This window comes from Alligator mississippiensis, chromosome 4 (assembly GCF_030867095.1).
Source record: "Alligator mississippiensis isolate rAllMis1 chromosome 4, rAllMis1, whole genome shotgun sequence".
NCBI lineage: Eukaryota > Metazoa > Chordata > Crocodylia > Alligatoridae > Alligator > Alligator mississippiensis.
In genome coordinates this window covers 250,748,855-250,765,312 of record NC_081827.1, presented here as the reverse complement: position 1 = coordinate 250,765,312, position 16,458 = coordinate 250,748,855, and the positions used below count along the sequence as shown (strand labels likewise).

The window sequence follows — 16,458 nt, the reverse complement described above, 5'->3', positions numbered from 1 at the left end:
CTCACAAAGATAAGGTGGTTTGAAAATGCTCTGGGAGATGAAGGAGCATGTTAGGACCCTTAAAATGCTCCTTTCTTCCCTCTGCAGCTGGAGTTGAAAGGCTGTATGCAAATCCACCCAAAAACAGCATTTGATCTCAACTGCCCCAATTTTGAATTTTTTTTTTAAACATCTCAATCTGCTCCCTCATCAGCAAAAAGGATGCAGGCCACAAGTTCATTCATTCACTACAAGCTACCGCATTGTTAAGAGCTGATATCCTGGGGTGTGGAGTGACCTGTTCTCATTATCTTTAATATCTGGTTCTTAGTACACTGGAACCTTTTTATGAGACCTGCTTGTGTGCTTGGCCTCACAGCACCTGCAGAAAAAATTGCAAATCTACAGTTAATGAAGCATTGTACTGCCCATTCTCCTGGGATCAGAAAAGCATACACCTCAGTTTAAAACCCCTGGTAATAGGCCTATCCCTGCACTGTCCGGCACTGCTGAGGCCCCATCAGAAGTATTATGTCCAGGTTTGGAGCCCCCACAACAGAAAGGACGTGGGCAAATTGGAAAGAGTCCAGCAGAGGGTAACAAAAATAGTTTGGAGGCTGGGGGACATGACTTATGAGGAAAAGCTGAGGGTACTGGGCTTATTTAGTCTACAGAAGAGAAGGCTGAGAAGGGATTTAATAACAGCCTTCACCTCCCTGCAGGGGGGTTGCAAGGAGGATGGAGCTGGACTGCTCTCAATGGTGGCAGATGACAGGACAAGGAGCAATGGGCTCAAGCTGCAGCAAGGGAAGTTTAGGTTGGATATTAGGAAAGACGTTGTCACAAGGAGGGTAGTTAAACACTAGAACAGGATACCCAGAGAGGTGGTGGACTCTCCATCCTTGGAGGTTTTGAAGACCCAGGTAGACAAAGCCTTGGCTGGGATGGTGTAGTTGGGGCTGGTCCTGCTTGGAGCAGGGGGTTGGACTGGATGGGACCTCCTGAGGTCCCTTCAACCCTCATTTTCTGTGATTCTACATTGAGCACTTCCTGTGTGAAGCCAAAATCAGGCCCAATGAAAGCAGAGGCACTGAGCTTCTCCGTACCGGGAGACATCATTTCTCGCTATTCCCTAGGAGCTGACTTCCAGATGTGTTGACAACTGGAAGCAGCAAATGTAATATGGCTTGGGTCAACCTTTATGCTTCAGGACACTCACAGTCCTTTCCTCTCTCCCATAATGCAGCTGGGTTTCCACTTGCCAATCCTGGGAAGATTTTAGTGTCTTTGGCTTAAAAAATACTGGCCTGCAGGTCCATTTAATCTAATATCCTGTCTCCACTACTGACCAGTTTTAGTCTTCTTCACAAGGTGAAAAAAAATGAAGTCAAAATCTATGGAGTTACTTAGTGAATCCTAAGCCCAGGATTTGTCAGTTTGCTTGTCTTGAGCCATGCTGCTTTATCTCCTTTCAAACTTCATTTTTTCATCTTTTTTTGTATTATTATTCTTGCCAATGGAAATGGAAATTGAAGTCACTCTATCTCTAAAGACTGGGCTGCAAGCATTTTTTTTCCCCCCAGCAACTTTTAAGTATGCTATTGTAGGGAAAGAAAGGATAAGAGATAGCTCTTCAGCATAACTTCATTTGAGACAAAATAGCATCTGTAACAGGCCATTTATTTCTGGATCATGCAATATTCAGTTTCTGCACAACAAGATGGAAGACTGGCTTCTTAACTGCTTCTCCAGAACACATTAGTATTAATAGCTTGAATAATAAATCAAAAAAAGACCCCCTCAAAAACCAAGCCATATATTGCTTCCTTTTTTTGCATGTTGGGTTGATGCAATCTCTCCGCTTTGTCTAATTCACAAGCATTTGTTTTTCTTTCCATCATTTGTTTTATCGCATTAAGTTAAAGTGGTACTGTGGGGATTCATTTGATTAATGACTAATTTCCATCATGTGTGCACTCAAGAGCAACCTACGGTTGGAGAATTTCTGTTAAAATAAATGATATTAAAAGGCCGGCTAAGTTGGGGGAGCACAATGATATATTTTTTGTTTGCAATCGTTCAGCGGAAGTAGAATAGAAGAATAACATGCCAGGACTGACATTAGAGCTCTGTGCTACGGGCTGTACAAACTCTTAGCGGATGATGGTCTTTACCTGGAAAAGCATCCAAAAAGACCAAGGAAGAGGGTGAGGGGTGGAAATAATAAGGCCGGGGTCAAGCAGCACATCATTGTCAGAGTCAGGAGTCAAATCAAGTTCAGTGCCCTACAGGCTAATTCATACTGCCTTTCCCAAAAGGACCTCATCCTGTTCCCCACTTGGCCAGGTGCTAATCTTGTGTCAGCTGGGGTGGTCGTATTGTCTCCTGTGAAGTTGAACTGATTCACACTTGTGAAGGGGCTGCCTTATTGAGTTGCTCCTGATTTGCACAGACATAAGGAGGAGATGAGCCTCCAAAATGTGCACTAACATCTCTCATATGTGTAAGGGCCAGGGGCCCTCAACACTCTCAGTTCTGTGAGCACAAGGGAGGACACTTTCTGGCCACCCCTACCATCCTTTCATAAAGAAGGGGCATGTTATTGTGACACTCTGACTCTTCCTGGGCAGATGACTCCAGGCCGAAAACTCATAGCATTGGAAATATGCTTCATTTCATACAATGTGTCCTAGCCTTCGTGGTCCAAGAGAACCATTTTGAGAAACTGAAATATGGCTGGGAAAAGCAAGTGAGTTCATGAGAACATGGGGGCCATCATGTTGGGTAAAAAAACTGAAGGCAATCAAGCTCTTTCCCTTGGGAATGTCCAAATTCATTTCTTTTATCTCACGGTATTAATGTTTCCATAATTATGACCCAATCACTATTGGGTCACTAATCATTATTCCATAATAATGGCCCAATCACCTCCATATTTCAGAGTTTTAGGTAAATGCTTTTCATGAAGCATTTACACTCTCTTTTTTTCTTGAAGTCAGTGGATGTTGCAGATATTTCACCAGGTAGGAACTTCACTGGCTTAAACATCACGATGAGGAGTACAGTTGGCAACACTGACCGACCAGCCTCTTCATGCACCTGCCTTAGACGCATCAAATCTCCAGATCTATCGGAAGATACAGCAATACCATTTTACATTACTCTTTTGTTTGACATGAACTGGAATGCCAGACCCATTGCCAAATCAAGGAGAAATAATGTTCTAGACACTGTTGTGATGCTGTGTGGGTAAAGAAAGATTTCCTGATAAATTAGTTTTTCCAACACTATTAGTTGGTGAGTTGAGGGCTGAATAGCAACCTCGTTCCTGTGCGGATGCCTGATTTCAATATTTTTTCCCCTTTACTAAAATAACTATTTTGTAGGCAATTCAAGAAAAAATCCTTGAGCGATGGAGAACGGAGGGTGAATTGTAGTATGCAGTAAATATATGGAACTACCAAAGAATCCTCTTTCTTGAATGTGTATTTACACATTGGTTCGGGCACATGCAGCCTGTAAATATGCAGGGATGCACGTACGTGTTTCTGTGTCAAACTTGAGGAAATGTCAGGAAGATATTTTCTGTAATTAGCAGTCATGATGAGAGATCTCATCAAAAAGGTGGTGAAGAAAATGTGTGCTTGTCCCTGAGAGAGCAGAGAGAAAAGACCAAGATGCCTTGGTCACATCTCTATCAGGAACATACATTGCTGAGCATGTCTACACATTCATTAATGTGTCTTAGATACTGCACTTTTAAATTACTATTTCCTTAATAAAGGACTAACTAAATGCACAGTACCTACACTTACTGTGCATTATCGCCGGTGCGTGGTTATTAAGTGACACTTATTTAATAAAGCTGCGCAGTAGGCTATTTGCACGGCTTTTGCCATGATGCTACTGCACAGTGTTATTAGGCCAATGCACACTAAGCATCTTGTGTAGACATGCCCAGTGATGAATGGACCTGGGTAGGGAGTCTCAAACTATGGGTGGGCTGGTTGTCACCTCCTGACAGCACCTAACTTCCTCTTAGGCATTTTGACTCACTTACATAATTTGCCATGACAGTAAAGGGCATGTCTGTGTACCACCATGGGCACTTGCCAGCCCTGTTCTGAAGCATACCTATTCCTACTCCATGACTGCTAAATCCTGAATATGAGGCAGGTAGCCACTGGGCAAGTACCCAGAGCCACCCGGCCTTGGGCCTAGGTACTAGGGGTTTCTAACGTGCTCAGTAGGGACATTACATTGCATCGTTTCTGAAAAGTGGAACAAGCAACGTGGGATTGTGCATGTCAAACATTATTCAAACATGGATGTCCCTTGGTTTAGGAAGTCAATAAACTGGGCAGGCTTCAAAAACATTTATGCTTCATCCTGCCTTGTGAACTTGTCAGGGGGCCAGTCAGGCTTCTGCACATGCAGCCCTAGTTTATGGTTATAGCTTGTCTCTGTCTGGGTGGTTGCATTTGGGAGTTTGTTCTTCCTTTTTGGTCTTTACCCCCCACCAGAATCTGAGCAGAGTGCAGACATCACCCCCAGCTTAGGGTTTCTAGGTGCACTCTTGAGGAGCAGATCATTGTCTTCCCCAGGGCTGGGGACTATAGTCCACCATGCTCAAGACTTTTGCCACTTTTTCAGACTTCCTGTAGCTTAAACATGATCTCCCCAGCTCCTGGGACTCCATTTGTGTGGCCATATTATGGGTCTACAGCAGTGGGAGCCAGCCTTTTTTTTTGGTGCCCTGAGCATGACTCCAATCCCCTTCCCATCTGTGATCTGGTGCTCTGCTTTCTGCTCCCTCCTTGCCTGGTTTATTGCTCTTTATGCGTCCTGCTTTATCTGTCAGTGTGTTCCCTGCTCCCTCCTCAACATGTGGCATGCCATGCACACAGGCTGCCTGTACCACTTGTAGTATACAAGCTGTGATTTGGCCACCCCAGTCTATACTGTGGTTCTTTGTAGGCATGGGACAGTGAAAACAAATGGCACCAGATTTTTAAACCAAATTACTGTTTGATGAGAAGGAAACAGCTGCAGATAAAATAATATACTTCACCTTCATTTCCCTGCCTCACTTCTCTTGTGACTCTGGAGCTTTGAGCTTAGCTTAGTGTCCTCTGGGATGCGCAGGTCTCTCCTGGAGCTGGGCATCATGCCCCAGGGTAACCTGTTTTGATGTCACCTGGGCTTTCAATCAAATGAGATGACTTCTACCATGAAAGCATGTCCATCCTTTCCTCTGTGCTGAACAGAAGCCCACTTACCCTGGGTGACCGAGCCCAAATTCCTCCCTGGCTTATCTTGCAGGTGTGCAATTTGGGATATTCACTTGAACCCTGGCTGATACTTTGCATGTGATGACCTGACCCCTGGAAATCTCTAGCAAAGCTCCTACTAACTTCAGCCATGCAGGGTCTGGAGCAGAAATTTATTTTTTCTGAAAGGAACCGAATCCTCATGAAATTTCAGAATAAATCTCCCAAGCCCTGTGATAAACAGAGTTTTTCCTACCTCCTGATTGTGGAGTTAGTGAATGGAGTGATCTGACAGCTGTTTATCTTTCTCCTCCTTCATCCTTCCTGTCTCGCCAATGAAAGGCTTGATGTAATAACCAGGACACTGGATACAGTAAAACAATTTAGCTACAGAACATTAAAAAAATAAAATAAAATAAAAGCCACGGTAGCAGGCAACATAATGCCACATGAGGTAAAGCAAGAGAGAGAGCAAGTGATCAAAGGGAAGGCAAAGCAAACAAAATAAGAATGTGTAATAAAGATAAATCTGATGTCACGACCTTAAAAAAACTATCCAGCTGGGACTTTACCATTCAGAATAGCCTTTAGAAGTGAATTTCAAAGGTTGGTTGCATTAAAAAAAAAAAAAAAAAAGAAACAAAACAAAATCTAATCACCCAGGGACTTGCTAGCATGTGCGTGCAAGGGGTGGGGGCCGCGGCTGCACAGATGACCTAAATGCAGGAGGAGATGCTCCAGCCTTTCAAGCACTGAAGTCGGAGCAAACGCTCTGTAAACATTTGAATATCAAAGGAGGCCTTTTAAAGCCACACTGTAACTTCACAGGAAACCAATTTAATGAACACAGTGTAGGGGGAAAAAAATAAATTACAGAGCTGGAATACATTATCAAGGGAGTTTGCTCCCTTCTGAAGCCACCATTTTCCCAAGCGTTTGCTTCTCGGGCTGACGAGAGAACTCTTTTTATGCCCCTTGTAGGATAACAGGAACTGGGAAAAGAAGGTCAGGCTTCAGAAAGGACCTAGATTTTAAAAGAACAGGATTATTCTTTTACAAGAATAAAACATGTATTTTTTTAAAAGAATAAACCTGTGGATGTGGCTGCCCCTAGACACAGAATGGATCCATAGTGGGTAAAGCTGTGTTATTCTGAGAAGTCTACCTTTCTTTGCTTCCAAAAGAGCTATAACAATTGCACTTGACCTATCTTGGGGAGGTTGGCATATAATACAGTCTTGAATCCCATACTTGCAGTGTTATTGTGCCTTCAATAAAAAATGCACTTTTTTTCAGTGCTGTTTTCATGTGTGTATCTTTAGTGAATATAGACCTTTGGGTCTGTCTTTCTTTCTTTCTTTCTTTTTTTTGAGTGTCTTCTTTAGAGGGATTTTGTAAGGGCAAAAGCACTTTAAGGTCCTTTATCTGTACTTTGTCACTTATACTCGGAGGGGGAAATATTTACCTAATATTGAACCTGTAAATGGGCAGTCATCTTTCATGTAGGACCAACCTAGAATCTGAACAATACATAATGCCCTCTTGCCAATCGAAGTGGAGTTTTGTTTCATGGATTATAAGGGCAGAGTTTCTTACAACTGTGCCTCCTTGCTGCATTGTTTAAGGAAACACAATCCTTGTCTACTGAAACTTTAAAAGGCAGATCAAAGCATGGCTATGTTTCCAGACAGGTCTTTTGAAGCAGACAATGAGATGGGAGAACCTTAAGAGCATCCAGGAATGAATTTCCTACTCGTTCCATCCGGGAAGAGCACACACCAAGATGGAGATGCTTCCTCAGCCTGACAAAGGATATTTATACTCGAAAGCTTGCAAAGAAAAATGTTTCCAACTATTTGAGCTGGGATAAAAGATATCAGATTTACCCAAAGAACCTTGTCTTCTTAAGAGCATCCAGAAAGACTAACTTAGATGAAGCAAATCCACACTGGCCACTGTGGGATTTCACAGGTCCAACAGATCCCACGTCTCTTCAATGCTAAGATATTGCAACAGATTTCAGATATTGAGCCATGACAGAATCAGACCCCCATCACGTTTCCCCCCACATGGGATCCCTTTCAAGGTGACAGGGGTGCCACTCTTCTCTCTCCTTCTCAGAAGATGTGAGTACACATCTATCTACTTTTAAATGTGCTGTATGAGGGTGGGAGAGAGTCTGAGTATCCATTGTACACCCCCAGTAAGAACCAGGTATGATCCTCATAGGATCATCTTTATTACGATGAACCTGTTCTGCTACAAAGCCTGACAATCAGCAGGAACAAGGCAGCTGAGCAGGAAATAAGGAGCCTGTTTTACAACAGATAGGAAATAAAGAGCTCTACTAGCTTAGATCCGCCGAGGACCATAGAAATGTGCTAATTCACACCAACCAAGTTGCTCGTTAGTAAAGTAGCACTATAAAAGACATGCTAGTAACACAACAAACATTTCCTCATAGGTACAATGGATTAAATTCAGCCACAGATGTAAATGGGCACAAATACTATGATCATTATTGGGAACCTCATTTGCTCACTTCAGAGTGACGGTAGCTATAATGTTGATATGGACTCGGCAGTGATTTATCTTTTTGGCTCTGTGTTCTTGGGGGCAGGAATCTTGAAATAAAAATATACCTTTGCAATGCAAAAAGGGAGAAAAAAATATCTGAGAGCAGCATTACAGTAGTGTAGCTTCTGACCAATCACATTTATTCTGTGACGCTCTGTCTTCACCATACAGCGGGGGAGAGGAGGAAGAATCCATTATCGGTATCATCCCAGCATCCACGTAGGCCCGAGATGTCATCAAGGTAGCTGAGTCACAATTCAGGCAAGTTCGGAAAAGCAGCATCGACAGCAGAGTGACAATGGAAGTAATGAATTGAACAGACCAGCAGTGCTTGGATCGGGGAAGCTCCAAATTCAGACTTCTTTGCAAGCTACCTTACACGTGTCAAGAAATAGCCATCACTGCTTATATTTATATGGAACGGTTAGTATGCAAACAAAAACAATTCTGAAAACCGGTATTGGGAAGTTTGGCATTTCTGATGACCTCATAATACCGTATCAAATGGGTTTAGTTTACAAGCAACAAGGTTTGCTTACACAGCAAGTTGCTTCTTCTTTTTTTTACTTTGAATGCTTCCTTTTGGTGCAAAATGCCTTTTTAAAAAAAAATCTTCAGGAACAGGTCCTGCTTTGAGCAGGGAGTTGGACTAGATATCACCCCCTGAAATATCTTTCAACCTGCATTTCCTATGATTTTAACTGTTCATTTTTAATAAATTCCTCCCCCACATTCCCCACCCTGCAGGTTTTGTCAAGTGGTGCTATCTTCTTTTCCCAAGTTAAAAAAAATTAAAATCCTTAAACTTCAGAAGGAGAATTTTGATAAAAAAAATGTAAAAAGCTTGTTGAAATATTTGGAGCATAGACAATACATTTCCTAAGCAGCTTTGGGGGTTTTTCTTTTGTTTTGTTTAGCTTTTTCTGGTTGTTTCTAGCTGTCAGCCATGTCAACTCTTACTGGGATTTAAGGGCATGTCTGTATTGCTGCAGTGGTGTTGCAAGAAACTTGTCAGTGAGCCATGCCATGTTTGATCTTTGAAAATGGAAGTAAAGTAGCCATTTGAGTGGTGTACCGGTCCTGTGTCATTAAACTCTCCCTGGAATCAGTGCAGAGAGTTTGGGCTTCATGCCTCACTGTGAAGATCCCTGTCATAGTATTGGGTTAGTGTAGGTAGACTGTAAGGCTAGGGACAGACATTACACATAAACTGGTTTAAGTGATCACAAATTGGTTTAAACCTGTAATAGAACAGACATTCGATGCACATAAACCAGTTTGAAAATGGCTGAGGCCAGTTTGAGATAAACCTGATTGAATGTAGTATCAGACTTGACTGATTTGGCTCAAACCGGTTTATGCAATGTCTGTCCCAGACCTAAAAGTCACACTAGGATCTCTCTACTTTGCATGTTGTCCATAGCAATACAGGTTCTACAGGCCAAACTCTTCCTTTATTAACACATGGGCAATCCCATTCTTGCCAAAGGATTTGACTAGGTCTAGCAAGGACCAAATTTGGCTCTTCCTGTGGAAGTTACAGTTCCTGCAGGTGACTGGTAACCCAAAATATAATCCTTTTTAAGTCTCTCACAGCTATACCTAGCAGGGCTGTGTGAAGCTTCAGTCCCTGATTTGATTTGGCAGAGATTTGGTCCGATTCAGTGTCTGAATCTCCGAATCCAAATCGAATCAGAGGACCCTTTAATCTCTCCGAATCGAATCGGAATCCTCCAAATCAATTTGGAAAGATTCAGCAATTTGGACGTAGAGACAGCTTTAAATGTTTTTTCTACATACCTTGAGGTACCGGGCATGGCTCATGAATGCTAAGATGGTGGGGTGGATGGAGCGTCCCATGGGAGCACGGGGGGCTCCCCAGCATGCTCGGCACAGACCCAGAAGTGGACCACAATCACTTCCAGTCCACTTCTGGGTCTGCTGGGGAGCATGCAGAGGGGCCCTCCTGCACCCCCCTGGCTCAGCAACTGGTGCCTCCTGGGACTGGGTGGGGGCACCTGGGGTCCTCCTATGGCTGAATGCCAAGCCAAGGTGCTACAGGGGTGGGCCCCCTGCATGTTCCCCAGTGGACCCAGAAGTGGACCGGAAATACTGCATGCAGGCAGCTCCCCTGTGCTCCTGTGGGATGCTTCATCTGCCCCAGCATTGCAGCATTTAAGAGCTGTGCCTGGTACCTCGAGGTAAGTAGAAAAACATTTAAAGCAGCGTCTAAGGCTGAATCACTGATTCTCCAAGTCAGCATCCAATCTTCAGATTCAGATTCAGCTGAATCAAATCAAGGACAGTGATCCGAACCAATGAATCGAATCACTGTCCTTGATTCAGGCCAAATCTAAATCCACTACGGCCTGTTTTGCACACCTCTACCTGGTTAAATGAAAAAGAATGGTAAATATTTGTAATAGCATTGGAACGTTGCAGCCGTGATGGACCAGAGAAAGCAAGGGTTCCAACTATACAGTTGATTCAATAAAAGATATCCAAAATCAGTGGGAAAAACTTTTTTTCCTGAATTTTCAAAAGGAACTCATGACCCTTTCTATGGCTGGTTGTTTTTTTTTTAAAGGTGGGTGCACAGTTCTTTGGAAAAATGAGTCCCTGTTAATCTGTTTGAAGATTGGCAGGCACCATTGATTGCTACTTCTGAAAATGCAGTTCATAATGGAGTTAATAAAATAGGTTGGACTCGGAATGCACCTGGGAAGAAGCAGAGCTGTCGGTAAAAAGGTACCACTTGTCAGCGAGGCTCTAATTGACAACTCCTTGCATTCAAGCAAAGAGGGCTGCTTTAAGGGAATGTAAAACTGAAGTCTCTTTCTATGGAGAAAGTGCAGCTTGAGCACTAGGACTAGGAATTTAACTCTATTTATGCTTCTCCACGTTGACTGGGAGGGACCCTCTGAATAATGGCATCTGTGCTGAGAGTGCCAGCCAGGATTATACACCTAAGTACTACAGCATTACATCTAAAACAATAAAATGGTTTAGCTATGGTAGGTTAGATTGATGGGTTTTAATTCTGCTTCACATTTTCTAAGGTTTGGACTCTTTCCAAATATCAGGTGGATGATGACCACTAACTCAGTGTATATATGAATACTAAAAACTCATGGAGAACTACCCAATGCAGATATTAGGTAACTCTCATGATGGGTTACAGAGTAAAGTCGCGTTCTCCTAAGCCAACAGGTCTGTCAGGCAGTCTTATTCTTATAACTGCAAGCATTTCTGTTGTGGTAGTGGGGCTAACTACCTCTGTCACCTTTTTGGTCTCTCTGTGAGCAATTGCCTTACGGTGGAATCTTGCAGCTTTTTCTGCTCAGCCCCCGGCCCCTTCAGCACCACTTACCACCCTGCAGGCTTCGGTGGTTTTCATGCCACTCACATTTGCACTCTTTGGAAACTGTGACCCATGATCTATTGATCAATAGTCTTTTAAAAGCCAGTTGTTTTTATTTAGCTGTGGGAACAAAGTGCTAGAAGGCAGGGAAAAACTTTCAAAGAAACAAAGTGCCTTGTACATCTCACCCATGGAGGATGAGATGTACAAGGCACTTTGAGTATTACTATCCTCTAATGCTGACCCAGCCAGGCCTAGCTTCTTCCAGCTCTCCTTCTGTGGACTCCTCTGCACCCCCCTTGCAACCACAGGACAAGTCTATATAAAACCTAATGGACTTAATTATTTTAAAGCTCATTTATTCCACTGTTGATCCTGTTAAAGTTCAGCCCCCCCCCCCCCCCCCCCCCCCCCACACATAGGTTCAGAGGGAAATGGCGGTAGAGTTGTCAGAGTTGTTCTAAACATAATGAAATTTGTTCACCAGTTTTTTTAAACTTCTCTCTTTTCTGCTTTTCTATATTGCATACCAAAAATCCAGGCGAAGAGAATGAGTGAAAGAGGACAGAGAGTCTTATAGCTCCTTCCAATCTTGAAGTTCTCGATTTGGGAGGTGGGCATAAAATAGAATTAAAAGAAAAAAAAATCTCTGAAGCTGTACATTCAGGAGGAGCACATACCAGCTAAGAATCTGCATGCTAAATTTTTTATTCAGTGGCATTAGGTGCTTTAGGTCTGAGCACAGTGGCCTCAACTAACTAGCTGCCTAGCATGTCCCCTCTTTTCCTTCTGTGGATGGAAGAGGAGTGTGTGCATGTGTATGTGTGTGGATACATGTATGTATACGTGTGTGTGTGTGTGTGTGGAATGGTGATGGGTCAGGTTTATAGAGAAAGATGAGATTTTGAAGACCTGGCTGGACAAAGCCTTGGCTGGGATGATGTAGTTGGGCTGATCCTGCTTGGAGCAGGGGCTTGGGCTAGATGTGACCTCCTGAAGTCCCTTCCCACCCTCATTTACTATGATTCTATGAAGTCAATAATGCTTTGTTAAAAGTTTTCAAGCACCTTGTAATATGGAAAGCAGAGTCAACCAGAGCCAGCATGTCTGCTTCTTTCATTGCTCCCAGCTTATTCTTTCCCTTCTCCTGTCATACCTCTCTGCAGAGGCAGACAACATGGAGTGATGGGGAAAAGCTGCTGAAGTAAAGATGCTGCAGCCAACGCTGAGTGCTGTGGCAAGGAGCACTGGTTTTTGGCTCCCTAGCATGTGTATTTAGGACGTCTAACCGAGAAAAATGCATCCTTTCACAGACCCACAGCTGTTGAGGCCATGTTGTTGTGGGGCTTGGGTCAAATTTAAACCATATCTGGCTATGCTGTTACTGGCTCAGGTATCCAGCAAGGGAAATTTGGTGGCTTCAAATACTTTGGACCAAAACTACCCAAATAGTGTTTAGCAGTTCTGGGTGATCATCTATTTTAGTATTTGGGTCTGCTTAAACCCAAATCCCACCTTTTGGGAAGGTGATACAGCCTAATGGATGAGGCAGGTCAAGGATCTGGGGTTCTTTTCCCAGCTGTGTGCCCCGAAAAACCTTGCTTTCCCTCTCGGGCTCTGTCTTTCTCCTTTTTCTTTTTTGTTTTATCTTGTTCTTACTCTGGTCTGTTTAGAATATATGTCGCTGTGGCAGGAACTGCCTCTAGTCATCTGTATAATACCTAGGACTATCTACTGGGAAATAAAGATCTGGTACAATTCCCATTTGACAGAGGCAGAGAAAGGCTAAGTTATGTGTCTGCAGTCATATAGGAAGCATGAAGCAGAGCAAGGATTTAAAAGTAGCTTTCCTAAAGAGCAGGGTGCTCCCCCCCTGGGATTTCAGTTTGATTGGAGCTTCAAGGTGTCACTATAACATACATTTTTAAAAGAGCTTAATTTGTTCTCATAGGATCGCATGCTGAAATACATTTGAAATTGGGTGAGATGCATTTCCCCGTCTCAATGCCATTTTGAACCAGAAATGAAACTTTTAATAATAACATATATTCCCTGGTTTTCCCAGGAACCCTAAACTCTGTTTTTTTCTTTTACCATCCTCATTTTTTTCACAGATGTTAGAGGGAGATGTTTAAAGTGTGCATGCATGGTGCCCCTTCCCACATGCACACAGCAATCTCTGTGCTGCCCTTGTTTCTTGTTCCAGTCAGCTTGGTCCAGAAATGTCATTTAAATTTCATCTGTGTTTGAAGTCAATAGCCTTTCCCATTCATATTCACATAGAAATCAATGGGCTTTAGATACTCATGTGCCTTTAAATGATTTAAACCTAAGGGCAGGTTTATTTTGAAGTTACAATGTATCCTAGCCAGCAGTGGCCCAAGCATGGCCTACTCACCTGTTCCTTTATTCATATTCTAAATCAGAGGTTCCCAAACTCTGGTACATGTACCCTTGGGGGCGCGCAAGACATCTCTAGGGGGTACATAGGAGAAATCGTGACAGATTTAATGTTCAGTATAATAATAACGGGCATTTAAGGGGTTAAAATATCAAATGTATGCTGGGAAGGGTACATGGGCAGCTAGTAAAGCTGGAAGTGGGTATGCAATAAGATGTTTGGGAACCTCTGGTCTACACCCAATGAAACCATTCCAGGTTCATCCCATCTGCTGTCAAGCACAGTGGAGACCAAGGTTTCTTGATGGCACTTTTCTTCTTCTTTACAAATTCTCCCTAGACGTGGCCCTCCATCCATTATCAGTTTCCTAGAAGGTGAAGATCTGTTCTGAAGCAACTGTGAAATGCTATTCCAAGTCACTACACAGAAGCTTTTTTTAAAAAAATGAAATTTCTCAAACTTTGGCTTCAGTGTAAAGCTTCACAATGTGTCCTTTTCTGTTATGGTAGCATTTGAAGCTTCAGAGTGCTAGGTACTGTACATGCACCATGGGAGACTCTCTGTGCCCTTAGGAGCATACTGTCTAAACAAGCAGGACAAATAATGGGAGAAAGAAATAAAGACCCAGAGATGTGAAATGACCACTCCAAAGCCATACAGTATTTCAGAGACAAAAGTAGACTTGAAATTTAAGGGCCTTGTATGCACTGCAACTGCATATCTGTTTGTATGGGTGGGGTTTCCAGATGGTTTAAAAGCATATCTGTTTGCATGGGTGGGGTTTCCAGATGGTTTAAAAGTCTTTTTTGTGCATTAAAGTAAAACTCCTTGAACATAATTTAGTTTGGCTCATCAAGAGTTAAAGCATTGAGTCCATGGATTTATTGCGTACAAACACAAAGGCACTCAAAGATATGTAATGAGCCTCTTTGTCCACTAGATGGCTGCAACTTGTTTGTAGTTCACCCCTTTGAATTGCTTTCATTTTTGAATTGCTGCTGTTTTTGGATCCCCCCCTGCAGTTTGCAAGCTCCCTGTGGCATGGGCATGGGCATGGGCACAGACACGGAGCACAGGGTGTGGAGCCCTGGGCCAGGGTGGCAGCTCTGGACCATCCCATTCTTCTGCGGCGCTGGTCAGAGACTGGGCTTAATTCATTCTAAAACCTAGAGTGTGCAAACACCAACACAACGCTCTAAAGCTTAATTCATTCAAAAGTGTAGCAAGTGCAAACACTGATGCACTCCTCCAAAATAAACAAGTTTAAATTTTATAAACCTATTTAATTTAATGAGGATTAAAACCCATGGTGTGTACGGCCAGGTGAATGCCCAAGCCATTAGACACAACCGCTTCCCCAGTTAACTGCAACATTAAACACCTGGTCACTCTTGCTTCTCCTTTATAATTCATCACTATATGATCCAGAACTTTAAAAAACCTCCTCTGAAATCTTCTTTTGGAAAACACAGTGTGCTAAAGCAGAAGTACTATTTTCACCACTCTTACACTTCCCCATTTTCAGTTAAATATATTAATGTGATTCTCACAGTATTTATTTATAAACAAAATTTATTCTGTTTGGGTTGACATTTATGCTGATTATACCACAGCCTTTTCACTGCCTGCTCCTTTTATTGCAGCTGTATTTCTTTTGCTGCCTGTTGTTCATCCCCTCTTAGAAGTAAAATATTTTACCAAGCTGACCATCTGATAAAACATTTTCTTCTGGATTCAGTATATATTTGCTAAGTAGCATTGCAGAACGAATGCATATAACATTTCTAGTCCATGTGTCACCCCTTAAGGCTGATGTAGGTTTATGGTGGATCTGAGACAGAGGAGACTTTCACTCCTTTTTGGAGATTAAGCATATTTTATTTTTGGCAAGAACTGGACACTCCCACACAATATATCCATTAAAAATGGTCCTATTACAGATTTCAGGCAGCTGCTGATGAGTAATTATGTTTTGTTTTGTTTTTTATCTAGAGTTGCAAATGATAAACTTAAGTTAACCATTTGAGCTGGTCTAATAAAAGATATCAGATTTACCCAAAGCACCTTGTCTGCCTGTGTCCTTAGACCAACTCGGCTGAAACCTACACCCCTGAAACTTAACATACATAGATTCATAGATGCTAGGGCTGGAAGGGACCTCAAAAAATCATCGAATCTGACTCCCTGCCCTGGACAAGAAAGAGTACTGGGGTCAGATGACCCCAGCCAGATGCCTATCCAGCCTTCTCTTAAAGACCCCCAAGGTAGGGGACAGCACCACCTCCCTTGGGAGCCCAGTCCAAATTTTGGTCACCCTTACCATGAAGAAGTATTTCCTGATATCTAGCCTAAGTCTGCTCTTTGTCAGTTTGTGACCGTTGTTCCTTATTACCCCAAGAGGTGCCCTGGGGAACAGAGCGTAAAATAACCACTTAAAGCACCTGCATTGGCTGGGAATTGAACCCAGGTCCCCTGCATGGCAAACAGGAATTCTACCATTGAACCACCAATGCTTGATTTTAAGTAAAGACTTAGTTTATACAAACTTTGTATGGATTAAAAACATTGCAAGGATCTTGAATTCATTTCCTAAATAAGCATCTGAAACCAGAGTTTAAGTCAAATTTAGGACAACTAAACACATTAAGATATGGAAATGTAGAATGAAGGCCTGCAGACATGTTGACTTTTCTCCCATAGTGATTTGATCTGGAGTGTATGTGCCTCTCATCATGTTGATGTACGAAGATGAGGGGGTGGGTGGAATTAGATTCAGGATCCTGTTCCCTTCCTGCTCCTCTCTTCATCTTTTCTAGAGTCCAGTCCCAGGTAGCAACACAGCCCATGCTGTCCTCATACCACAGCTACTG

At 42.8% G+C, this 16,458-nt stretch overlaps 1 non-coding gene across 1 annotated transcript; it reads right to left on the bottom strand.

Annotated features, from left to right (window-relative positions):
- Positions 1 to 16,030: 16,030 nt before the first annotated feature.
- On the bottom strand, positions 16,031 to 16,101 carry TRNAG-GCC (transfer RNA glycine (anticodon GCC)). The gene has a single exon. It is a non-coding gene; the product is annotated as a tRNA-Gly (tRNA).
- Positions 16,102 to 16,458: the final 357 nt, after the last annotated feature.